This window comes from Dipodomys spectabilis, unplaced genomic scaffold (genome assembly GCF_019054845.1).
Source record: "Dipodomys spectabilis isolate Male_0828 unplaced genomic scaffold, ASM1905484v1 ptg000434l, whole genome shotgun sequence".
In the NCBI taxonomy this organism is placed as follows: domain Eukaryota; kingdom Metazoa; phylum Chordata; class Mammalia; order Rodentia; family Heteromyidae; genus Dipodomys; species Dipodomys spectabilis.
The window spans coordinates 871,475-883,499 of NW_024871111.1; the positions used below are offsets into that span (position 1 = coordinate 871,475).

At 35.0% G+C, this 12,025-nt stretch overlaps 1 pseudogene; it reads right to left on the reverse strand.

The window, feature by feature from the left end:
- Nucleotides 1-7,442: 7,442 nt before the first annotated feature.
- LOC122097768 lies at nucleotides 7,443-7,555 on the reverse strand (annotated as a pseudogene).
- Between the last annotated feature and the right edge of the window lie 4,470 nt (nucleotides 7,556-12,025).

The following is a 12,025-nucleotide window of genomic DNA, read 5'->3' on the forward strand; positions in this document are numbered from 1 at the left end:
ATTACAGATGAAACAGAAGGCTTAGAAATGAACTCATGGGCTTATAGTCATCTTACACACACACACACACACACATACACAATAGAATTCTATTCACCCATTAGAAAGGATAACTTTTCACCAGTCTTAAGAAAAAATGAAAGGCTTGGGAAAATTCTACTAAGAGAAAAGAGAAAGGAATGCAGACAAAATAATATAGGTTTCATGGATTCACTCAGTTTTGGTATCTACAAGTAAACAAGACAGATTCTACCTCTTCCCAGTTAGAACGTTCATTATGAAGAAAGCTAACTATAGCAAATGCTGGCATGGATGCAGTCAATTGGGAACTCTATCACACTGTTGGTTGGAAATTAAATTGTTCAAACACTGTGGAATGCAGTACGGAGTTTCCTGAAAAGAGTAAATATACATCTCCTTTAAGACCCAGTAATTCCCCACATGGGCAGTAATCCAAAAATTAACAAACAAGCTCACATGAAAGCTACAAGTATAACCATGTTCAGTGCCCAGGTCCAGAGTTCAAGGACTGGAAAAAAAGTTACCACTGCTGGCATTTGTTTCCACAAAAATGAACCCTTTGACATAAGATACCAAATCATTCTATTTGCAATAGCTAGCAAAGGACTTAAAGGTAGTGGGTGACAAAATGGCTTCTTTGTTGAATATTAGGAAAAGATGTAGGCAGTCCAAGAAAAGGGAGATTTTGTTGTTGTTGTTGTTCGAGGGGCTTGAAGTCTTGGCATGGGCACTGTTCCTGAGCTCTTCAACTCAAGGTGGGGTACTTTATATCTTGAGCCACAGTGTCACTTCTGGTTTTTTGGTGGTTAAATGGAGATAAGAGTCTCAAGGACTTTCTTGCCCAGGCTGTCTTTGAACTGCGGTCCTCAGATCTCAGCTTCATGGTTAGCTAGGATTACAGCTCTGAGCCACTGGCACCAGGCTAAAAATGGAGAATTTTTAGAAAAGAAAATCCACCTCTTCACTTGTGTCTACACCTCATATATCACTATTAGAACACTTCACCTTCAACTCATTTCATCAGACATTTGTAAATTTTCTCTTTTCCTTCATGCAGGAATACTGCAGCCAGTATCAACTCAGCTGTGGGACTGAACAATTGTATGGCAATTGCTAGCACCTAAATCAAGAACTGTTACATCAAAACAAATGAGACCCACTTTTGGAATAATTGTTTTCTCTTTTTATAACAAATCTTTGCTTGATTACTTCCTAATGTGAATAATGACATTTTCATTCTCTTCAGCCTTCTCCCACATGTGGTCAAATATTTAAGAATTCAAAGATTTCCATTGATAATTCATTAAGCTGACCTCTAAGAAAATGTGCATTTCTGGAATTTGGTTTTCTGGCTTGTTCTTACATGCATAGGCTTTCTATGATTTACTTGTTCTACAAGGAATTTTACTTTCTAATCTTTGTGTGATCAATTTTAGTCTCTCCGTTCAGTCTTTCTGACTCTCTGGAGTCTCATTTGAGTCTGCCTCATAAAAAATACATTATTGATCAGCTAAATGACTTTCAGCTTCTGTTTTTTACCTGACTTCATGTAGGCTGTGATAACAGACCTGACTGGCTGTGCTTACTGGAGTTTTTGTTTGTTGGTTGGTTTTGTGTGGTATTTTTTTTGTTTGTTTTAGAGGTCTAGGATTACTATTCAAGGTAGTAGCTTCTCTGGGTCCCAATGATCCCCTGACCTAGAGTCAATGAGTTTTTCTCCTAAAGATACAAAGAAACAGCTAACTAAATTCCTGTTAATTGTCTCAAAATGGGTCAATCTGGCATCCTTGCAAAGCCATCAATAATCCTCTGTAACTACTTATAGAAATGGTCTATCAAGATGGCTTTTCAAGGTTGACTGTGAAAAATGTTCATTTCCAATTCAGCACCATGAAACAGATCACATCCCATGGAGCAGACTTTTGGAAGAAAGGTCCCCTTCCTTCCTTCTCTTATGATTCATCAAACCATAATATTCTGCAGTTGTGGCCAGCCTGGAGCACATTTTCCAAGAATATTCTGTAGTGTAAAAGAGGACCAACTATGAAAATAAAGGTGAAAATACTTGTCTACTACAGACTGATTTATCTTGCTTTTATCTGTTGTTATTTTCATTACATCAAACACATGGATAAATTATATTGGGATTAGACAAGTGGCAAAAGATTAATGGAATAAACATTCAGTTTACTTTCATATATCCAATATAAAGCACTTAACCCCTTATGGAAATTGAAATCCGACTGTAGAAACAATGTCAGAAATATAAAATAAGCCTCAATATGAATAATCTGGCACACATACCTCATCATCTACTCAGAAATTCAGTCTCTCTTTAAATATTTATTTAGTACAAAATAATAAAAATTTAATTAATGAATGTGACTTTTAAGTATCATCTGAAATACTCTTCGTGTATATGATTGTATATGTTTTAGATGTCACCTAGACAGGAATTAAACATGCATGTAAAATTCAAATTTCCACAATTTAAGCTAGATTAGAGGAGTCATACCCTCCTGTATTGTGTGGTGTGAATTTTACTACAATGAGGTGCAATAATTTATTTTTTCATGTTAAGATGAGTGCTAAGTGTAGGATACACTTTGAATTATTACATTAATTTATTGAAATTAGTTTCATTTTTTTCTATATCTGCAGAAAGTAAAATTATATATTAAACATTCAATATGAAGTAATCAATGATAAGTAAAATATTACTAAAATGATATACTATTAAACTGTGATTTGAATTATAGTTCTAACAAATTGTGATGTAAACAACATTTAATAGAATTATGGGTAATGTTTATTAAACTTACCATCTTGTTATTGTTTTCTAATTGTGTCATTTGTTATTCTTGATGCAAGTCATCTCTTCACCTCAATTGTTTAGTTTTCTATTTTATCTCTATTGGTTTGCTGATTATGCATTTTGTTTTCCCTTTTTAGTGACTGACATGAGGCTGAAAATCTATACGCTAGTTTATTACTTCCTACATTAAAGTCAAGTTGCTGCTCTCCACAGCTGTTCTACTTTTCTTTGTATAGTACAGCATTTCCCCTAGTCCCACCGACTGTATTGCTGCTCTCATATATTTTATTTAAATTTTATTTTCAAGGTAATGTACAGAGGGGTTATAGTTACATAATTAAGGTCATGAATTAATTATTTTCTATCTTGTTACCCCTTCACCCATTCTTCTCCCTCTTCCCTAACAACGCACCTCCCAAGATCGTTTCCAAGCTATTGTTTTGTGAGTAACACTGTTGCATAATTTCCCCCTTTGTCCTTTGTCTCACTATTTTTTTTTCCTTCCCGTTCCCCAGTTCGGATCAACATATTTACAATACACAGGGTACCAAAATCAAATACAGTGACTACAGGGGATAAACCATAGGTGGGAAAACATAAAAAGGATAAAAATAAATCATGTAGTACATTAAGAACAACAACAACAAAGAACATGTCTTGGAGTTCATTTCACTTAGAATCACCTTATACGGTCATATGTACATAGCTATTGAGCTGTTCTACTCATCTACTAAGATTATACTTGATGTACACAATAATGCTCCCTATGACCCAATAATCCTACTTCTGTGCATTGAACCAGATGACCACAAACAAGGCCACACTAAAGCTACCAGCACAATTATGGTTATCACAGTAATATTTACCATAGCTAAGATATGGAATCAACCCTGATGGCCCTCAGTAGATGAATGGATCAAGAAAATGAGACACACACTCACATACACACATACACACACATACTATGCTTCCATCAGAAAGAAAGATACTACCTCATTTGTAAGGAAATGAAGGTCTTGGAAAAAATCATATTAAGTGAAATAAGACAGACTTAAAAAAACATAGTTCCCATGGTTTCCCTTATTTGTAATAATTAGTTTACATCAAGGATAATCTCATGTATTTTAATTTGACAGTTTGTTCTATGTTGAGCGTGCAACATTATTGCTATATTGTTTGTTATCATTTCTCCAAACAGGCAGGTATATTGAAAAAATTACGTTCATCTTATCCATTACTGAAAGAAGAACAACTAAAAGAGCAACCCTTACTAAGAAGAACAACTCCTACTTATTTAGCTTCATTCCTATGTAAGGCCAATGTTGTCCCCTGCATTCTCATGAACATTTCAACTCTATACCTCATACTGTATATCTAGTATCTTCTACATTGTAAACTAAATGCCCCAGATGTTCCACTTTGCTTTACTTAAAAAAAATGCTGTCTTAATATTTGAGGTTGGTGTGTGTGTGTGTGTGTGTGTGTGTGTGAGAGAGAGAGAGAGAGAGAGAGAGAGAGAGAGAGAGAGAGAGAGAGAGAGAGAGAGAGAGAGAAAGTGAGTTTACAAAGATCAGAACACAACATTTTTCTTCATTTCCAATACATTTTTCAGGTCATTGTAAGTTATGGCTAATGGCAGCAGTCTCTTGTTATTTTAAGGATGAAACAGAAAAAGATACTTGTGCTTGTACCAAGGTTGCTTTAATAGTCTGCAGTTGAACACTGAACATTGACTTATATCTTGGCTGCTCTTGTGAATAATGTGAATAACAATGAACTACAGATTTATTTTCGAGTTACCTAGAGAGAAATAATCACATGATTGGTGGGTCACATGATATCTCAACTTTGAATTTCTGTAGAAACTTGCATACTACTTTCTACCACAAGAATGCTAACCTGTTTTTTGACCAATAGAGTAGATAATTTCATTTTCTCCACACTCTCACCAACATTATTACCTTTTCTTCAAAGGTAATAAAGGGCAGGTTTTTATTATCTGCAGTACCCTAGACTGGCCTTAGACTTAAATCCAACCTCCTAAATGCTTGCAATTACAAGCCTTTACCACCATAACTGGTTCCATTAATTTTTTGATAAGTTATAATAGTTATGAAGTTGTATCATAGTAATTTTGAATTATATTTCTCTAATGACTTCTGCTCAAAAAGCATTACGGCAGCATAGAAGTTGTATTAAACACAACTTTGTAAACCCACAGGCAATTTTCAGGGCTTTATTGAGAACATGTCTATTCAAACCTTTTGTCCATTTTTGATCCAGTTTCTGTTAATCTTATCTTTAATCTCGCTAAATTAGATCAATTATTAATTCAAGGTAGTATAAAAGAAAAAAAATGTAGCAACTCTTAACATTTTTCAGTTTTTAATAACATGGTATTGCTTAAATCATTTTGTGTTAACAATTGACAGTATGTAACTCAATTTAGTTAGACCTGTTACAAGGCTGTAGTTTATTTATTTTACATTGATTGTTCTTTCCAAAGCCTGTTTGTCTAATTTCCCTTGGTTTCTTTCAGTCTCAAGTAGCTCAGATTTAAAACTGAAGAATAAATGGAAGTAAGCAAACAAAAAAAAATACAGTTCCTCTCATCCGATGATGCCTGTATAAGAATGAGGAAAGAGTTAATCCTTTTAAGGACATATGATGGGACAACAAAAAATGAATTTATTCTTCTATGTCTTCTTTATCTTTGCGATGTAACTTAAATGTTGTAAAACACAATATACTGCTCAGATAATTTTATGTTTTATCCGTTTTGCACAATTTCTTATGGATTTCATCTCAGTCTACAACATTCTTTCATCATTCTGTCCCTGATAATTTTACACTATCAAGACATAAGATGACCAGTTTGATTTACAGCAAGAGAAGTTATCCACCTGGCTTCCTTGGAAGCAGAGCATGATCAATAGATATTACTTCTGTTTGCTCACTACATGTAATGGTTTCTGTACTATTATCACATTCTATTTAGTATTTTAAAAAGAATGCTGGCTAAACTCAAAGCTCATTCCTACAAGTTTACGTTAAGTATTTCACAAGTTTTATTCCCTTAATTGTTAAGATAACATTTGCTATAATGCTAATGTTATTACCATTTTAGTGTTGGGAAGAATTGTAATTAAAGGCAGTAAGTGCATGACCTAAAGACACACACAGTGAGGAAGGAAATGAGTCAAATTTCCAAAAGTCTTTCAGCAATACACAAAAGGTAGATAAAATCTCTCCATTCTATAACACTCTCAATTCAATATTCATATTGCCCATGGTGATTGTTTTCTGTCACATTTGTCTTCAACACAGATTGTGTTGGTGACATTGGGTTATCATGCTCAGAGCTGAGCTTAAACATTGAGGTCCAAAGAGAGGCAAATTTCTTCTGTCCCACAATTCCAGTATCCTTTTTAAAAAGTACTAAAACTTTTAAATATCATCATCTACTTTCTTATAAGTAACCAAAAATTTAAAAAATCATAAATAATCACTCCAAAATGCTTTAAAATTGGAGATGCTAAAACATGCCACTCTGAAGTAAATTTTCTTCTACTTTTAACGTTATTCTGAAAGTCTTTGCTGGTTTGTCAGACCTGTAATCCTAACTACTTGGGATATCTACTCAGGAGCCTGAGATCTGTGGATAACAGTTGGAACCCAATCAGGGCAAACGAAATTCATGAGATTATTTTTCAAAAATTTTAATGAACTAGCAAAGGGCCAAGAATGGAGATGTAGCTCATTTAGTAGCACACCAATCTAGAGAGAAAAGGCCTTGCAAGACTTGAAGCCCTGATTTCAAACTCTGAGCACGCCAACACACATGCAAGTGCTTAAGCACATGCGTGTGTTCACAAACATATTTATTCAAATTACCTTCATATCGGAGTTTTGCATGAATTTCTTTGCTAACGAAATTATATGAGTAAAATAAAGGAAATAAACTCTTCCATCTCAGAACATTTTTATACATTTTTATTGTAAAAATATTGTACAGAGGGGTAACAATTACATGAGCAAGGTAATGAGTACATTTCCTAACAAGCATTGTTACCTCCTCCTTTATTGTTCCCCTACCATCCCTTCCCTCCCACCTCCACAAGTCCATTAACCTCCTCCATTTCCCGGCCTCAATTGTAAAGTTCACTTTACAACATAGTGTATTGTGCATCTCATTGTTACATGGGTCAACCTGTATCCCTAGTTAAGCATTTTGGTTTTTTTGTCCTTCCTCTCAAAAAATTAGAGGAGAGTATAAACAAGATGTAGGCACACCAACTTCAAATACATTGAAAACAGGTGTTATAACATGGGGGAGGAACATATAAAGAAACAAACAAAAAAAAAACACTGCACGTCATAAGTATGTAAGAAAAAATAGCAAGAAAATAAAAAACCACTTGTGTCCCTAACTTGGGGTTCATTTCCCTTAACACAATCTTATCTGGTCATATCCACATAACTTTTGACCTTTTCTGCTTATCCCAGACATACATTAGTTATTGAAAATTAGAGAAACCATGGGACCTATGTTTCTTTGGATTTGGCTTACTTCACTTAATTTTTTTCCAAGTCTTTCCATTTCCTAACAAATTGGGCGATGGAATGTTTCAGAAATTTGCCTGTCATCCTTGCACAGGGGCCATGCTAATCTTCTCTGTATCATTCCAATGTTAGTGTATGTGATGCTGAATTGAGCAAGGAACATTTTTTATATATAAATTGTAATTGATTTTCTTAAACTAGAAAATACAACAAAACGTAAGCTTAAAAGAATTTCATGAAATTTTAGAACCATGTACTTCTTACATAAGTACACATTTAAGAAAAAATCAAGATTGACATGTCAAAAACAAAATAATTCCAGATATTTGTTGTTCAAGAGATGTGTAGGAGGAGGAATTCAATTATTCTATACAAGGGACCTGTCATAATGAACACTGCAGCAAGTGTTAAGGTTTGTTAAAATATTTAATGTTTTAAATATATTTAATTTTGGGAATTTGCTTATATATGCCAAAACTGGGACTGTTTGGCAAGTCATAATACTTTTCTATAAAGTATTTAAGATTTATGGTAGCACATAACTACTACTAAGTATGTACATTTCAGAGTTTATTGAAACCTTACTAATGAGAAGTTGCAAAGTCTTTGTGTAAAGGAGCAGAATAAAGAGTTGACTATGTTAACTACACAGTTTCTGTTAAAACTGTAGGCCTTCCTTACTTTATATGTTAGTGAGGAACAAATGATGATATAAGCCATATACAAATTATGAGATGAACTATAAATGGTAATCTTAGTGGGTGATTTAAACACTACTCATAGCCTATAAAATTCTTGTTGAACGTCATAATCTTAGCCAGTGTTAAATGTAAAGAAATATGACAATAATAAAATCTAATTTGTAGTACACTTCAAAAACTGAAAAAATGGTAAATGTTTTGTTTTTTATTTTATTAATCATTATTATTTAATTATTGGTTTTCTTTATTTGTAGCATTGTTTTCCTTGTAATATAATACAACTTTTTGTAAGTTGTCATTAGGAGGTACTTTGAGAAGGGTATTGGGATGGCCACACCATTTTTTATAGGTGCATGTGAATTTATAAAGAGGGAAATTAAGAACAAAATATGTATTTAAAAAATGATCAAGTAGAGTCTGATTCAGGAGTGTTGATACATGTCCATACCTAAAATATTAGCCCTAGGCTGAAGCAGAGTTATTACAAAGTTGAAGCCAGAAAAGTGAGAGACTGTGTTTTGTTTTGTTTTTATTTTTATTTTGTTGGACATGGAGCTTGAACTTTGGGGCCTGGGTGCTGTCCCTGAGCTCAAGGCTAGTGATACCACTTGAGCCACAGCAGCACTTCCATCTTTTTCTGCTTATGTGATGCTGCGAAATAAAACACAAGGCCTCATGCATGCAAGGCAGGCACTCTACCATTGAGCCACCTTCCCAGTACCTGAGAGACTGGATTTTAAAAATCATCTAAACAACATTTGCTTTCTGCTTTGGGTTATATTATGAAATATATGAGTATCTTGTTATGTTTTTGTGCATTGTCATACTTCTAAATTTATACTAACTTCACCCACTTTATCCTTGTCAAATTCATGAAATATCTCTGAGAGTTTGCTTCTGTGAAGATTGTTTTGTATTTATAATTTCTTCTGAGTCATTTTTATTTTTTATCAAAATCACTTTATATTTCATGTTGATGAGTATTTACACAGAGATAGGCATATAGAGGATTTAGTTTACCAAGTGAACATTAAAATTAGAGCTCAAAAATAAAAATCAGCCTTAACACACATTTTCATAGCTTTCCCCACATTCTCCCTAAAAGAAGACAATATTAAGAATGTCTGAGGGAGGCTTTTTAGCTCCAATTTTCTTTTTTTTTAAAAAAATTTAATTTAATTTTATTTGTGAACATACTGTACAGAGGAGTTACAGTTACATGGGCAGGATAATGCGTACATTTCTTACCAAGCATTGCAGCCTCCTCCTTTGTTTACCCTTCACATCCCTTCCCAGCCTCCCCCCTGCCCCCCTAATCCCAATCCTTCTCCTTCCCCCCCTTCCCCCTCTTCCCCCCCGCCCCGCACTAACGTTGTAAAGCTCGTTTTGGACATGACAACTTATACTTCTCATTGTTGCAACAGGTCCACCTGTATCCTTAAACAACTGTTTTTTCCCCATCTCCTCCACAAGTTATACTGACATCAAATATAGTGAAAGCAGGGGTTATACTGTGGGGGAGGGACATACAAAGCAACAAAGAGATAATCTTATAAATGTGTTAGAAACACATGCATGAAAGAAAAAAAACATTAAAATACACATCTAAGGGTTCATTTTCCTGACATCACATTATCTGACCTTTTCCGCTTGACTCATACATATACTAGATATTACAAATAAGGGAAACCATGGGACCTACGTTTCTTTGGGCCTGGCTTACTTCACTTAATATAATTTTTTCCAAGTTTTTCCACTTCCTAACAAATGGGGCAATGTCATTCTTTCTGATGGAGGCATAGAATTCCATTGTGTATATATACCACATTTTCTTGATCCATTCATCTACTGAGGGGCATCCAATTTTCTTGAGCTTCCTAGGTTTAGAATTCTTCAATCACAAAGACATGCTGTAATGGGAGTAAGATTTTTTGGTACACTTGTCCCTTCAGACTTTGTTTCTCGTTCCTCCCTTTTCTCAACGCCATTATTAGAGATTTTTCTCAGAGATGACTCCATCTTCAACTTTTCACTCTTCCTAGCTGGACAAATGAATTTGTAGTTCAAGACTCTTAGACAGAAAGAATTTAAGAGCCTGAGTCTAAGTCACTTCTCTCATACACCATCCCTACAAAGACACAAGTACCAAAACAGGATACATAGTTTCATTTTTTTCTAGCAAGGCCAATGCAGGAGGTTGCTTGCTTCTGAGTGTGTCTGTTTGTAGCTCTTCCTGATTTTGCAGATTAACTTTATACCTAGTTCCATTATCAGCTACCAGGAATGTCATGTTTAGACCATCCAGGAGGTTGACTCAACAGGGCGGCTGGATGTGTAGGATGCCTCATGAATGGCACAGAAGATCTGTCTTGGAAATACCGGGGTCAATTAAGGTATCCTACAAACACCATCTCAGCAAGGCAAAGTTTACTCCTGCAGAAGGCATCCTGTCGCATGTCCAAGTTGAATAAGCACACTGGCTAGGCAGCCCACCACTGGCTCCCATGAATTTGAGCTTTGGGATCATCTTTCATGATGGATCAAAATTTTGACCCCTTTCAAACTAGTCAAAAGCTTTAATAATCAACCAAATCCGAACACCTGGCCATATGAAAAATAACCAACTTTTACTCAGCTGGTGTTCTACTACTAGTGCCATGTCTCTAGCCCCTCGCAGTTCTCTAAAATAGCATTAGTAAGGTTTTGACTACCTTTACAAGGGCAGTGCTTATATCAGTCAAGCACTTCAAGATTTAACTTCTACAATTCTCGCATCTGATTTTGCTTTCTTTTCTTCCAAACAATAATCATTGACTTTCCTATTCAGCAGTATCCAATAAGATATTTTGATTTAAAAAAGGGTTTGATTAAGGCAGTTTTTCAGTCAGTCACTGAACAAAACCTGTTATAGAAGAGATAAAGCATCTGTGCACATATTACTAAGGAAACAATTACTAAAGAGGTAAATATTGCCACCATGACTCATTGTTAAAATACTCATTCTGTCATCAAACTAGTAAAGGGATCTGCCACCACACACAGACACACAACCTTTTTTATAAGTGACTGGAGGATTGGTCTTGGGTTTGATCTCATGCTCTGGGCATTGTGCCAGAGCAGTTTTACTCAAGGCTACCACTTTAGCCACAACTCCAGTAGTATCTTTTTTTGCACCTTCATTGGAAATAAAAGTCTCATCTTTCCTGTCTGGGTTGGCTTCAAACAAAGATCCTCAGAATTCAGCCATCTGCGCATTTAGGATTATACTCAGCATCATCTCAGTTTTTAGGTAATTTGTTTCCAGTATTCAATCCTTGTAATCTTTCTGTATCATTGGCCTCCAACCACCACACAGATTACCTTTGAAGCACATTTATTCTTTTATTTTTATATATTTATTGTAAAAATACTGTACAGAGGGGTTAGTTACATGACCAAGGTAAAGCATACATTTCCTATCAAGCATTGTTACCTCCTCCTTTATATGTCCCCTACCATCCCTAAACTCCTAGCTCCAAAACTACTCCATACACTCTTCCCGACCCCCGCCTAAATTGTAAAGTTTGTTTTTCAACTGTGTCTTGTGCATCTCATTGTTACAATGGGTCAACCTGTATTCCCCTTTAAGTTTTTTCCCCTTTTCCTCCCCAATCTAGTGAAGTTTATATACAAGATGGAGGGCACCAACATCAAAAACATTGGAAACAGTGGTTATGCCGTTTTGGGTGGAGGGGGACAGAATACAAAGAAACAAAAATCACATGGAACATTATAACTATGTTAGAAACAATAGCAAGAAATGAAAAAAACACTTGTGCCCCTATGTTGGGGTTCATTTCACTTATCACCATCTTATCTGATCAAGTATTATATTTAGACCAAACTTTTCCCATTCAATCCTACCAAGGGCTTCTAGTTATTTTAC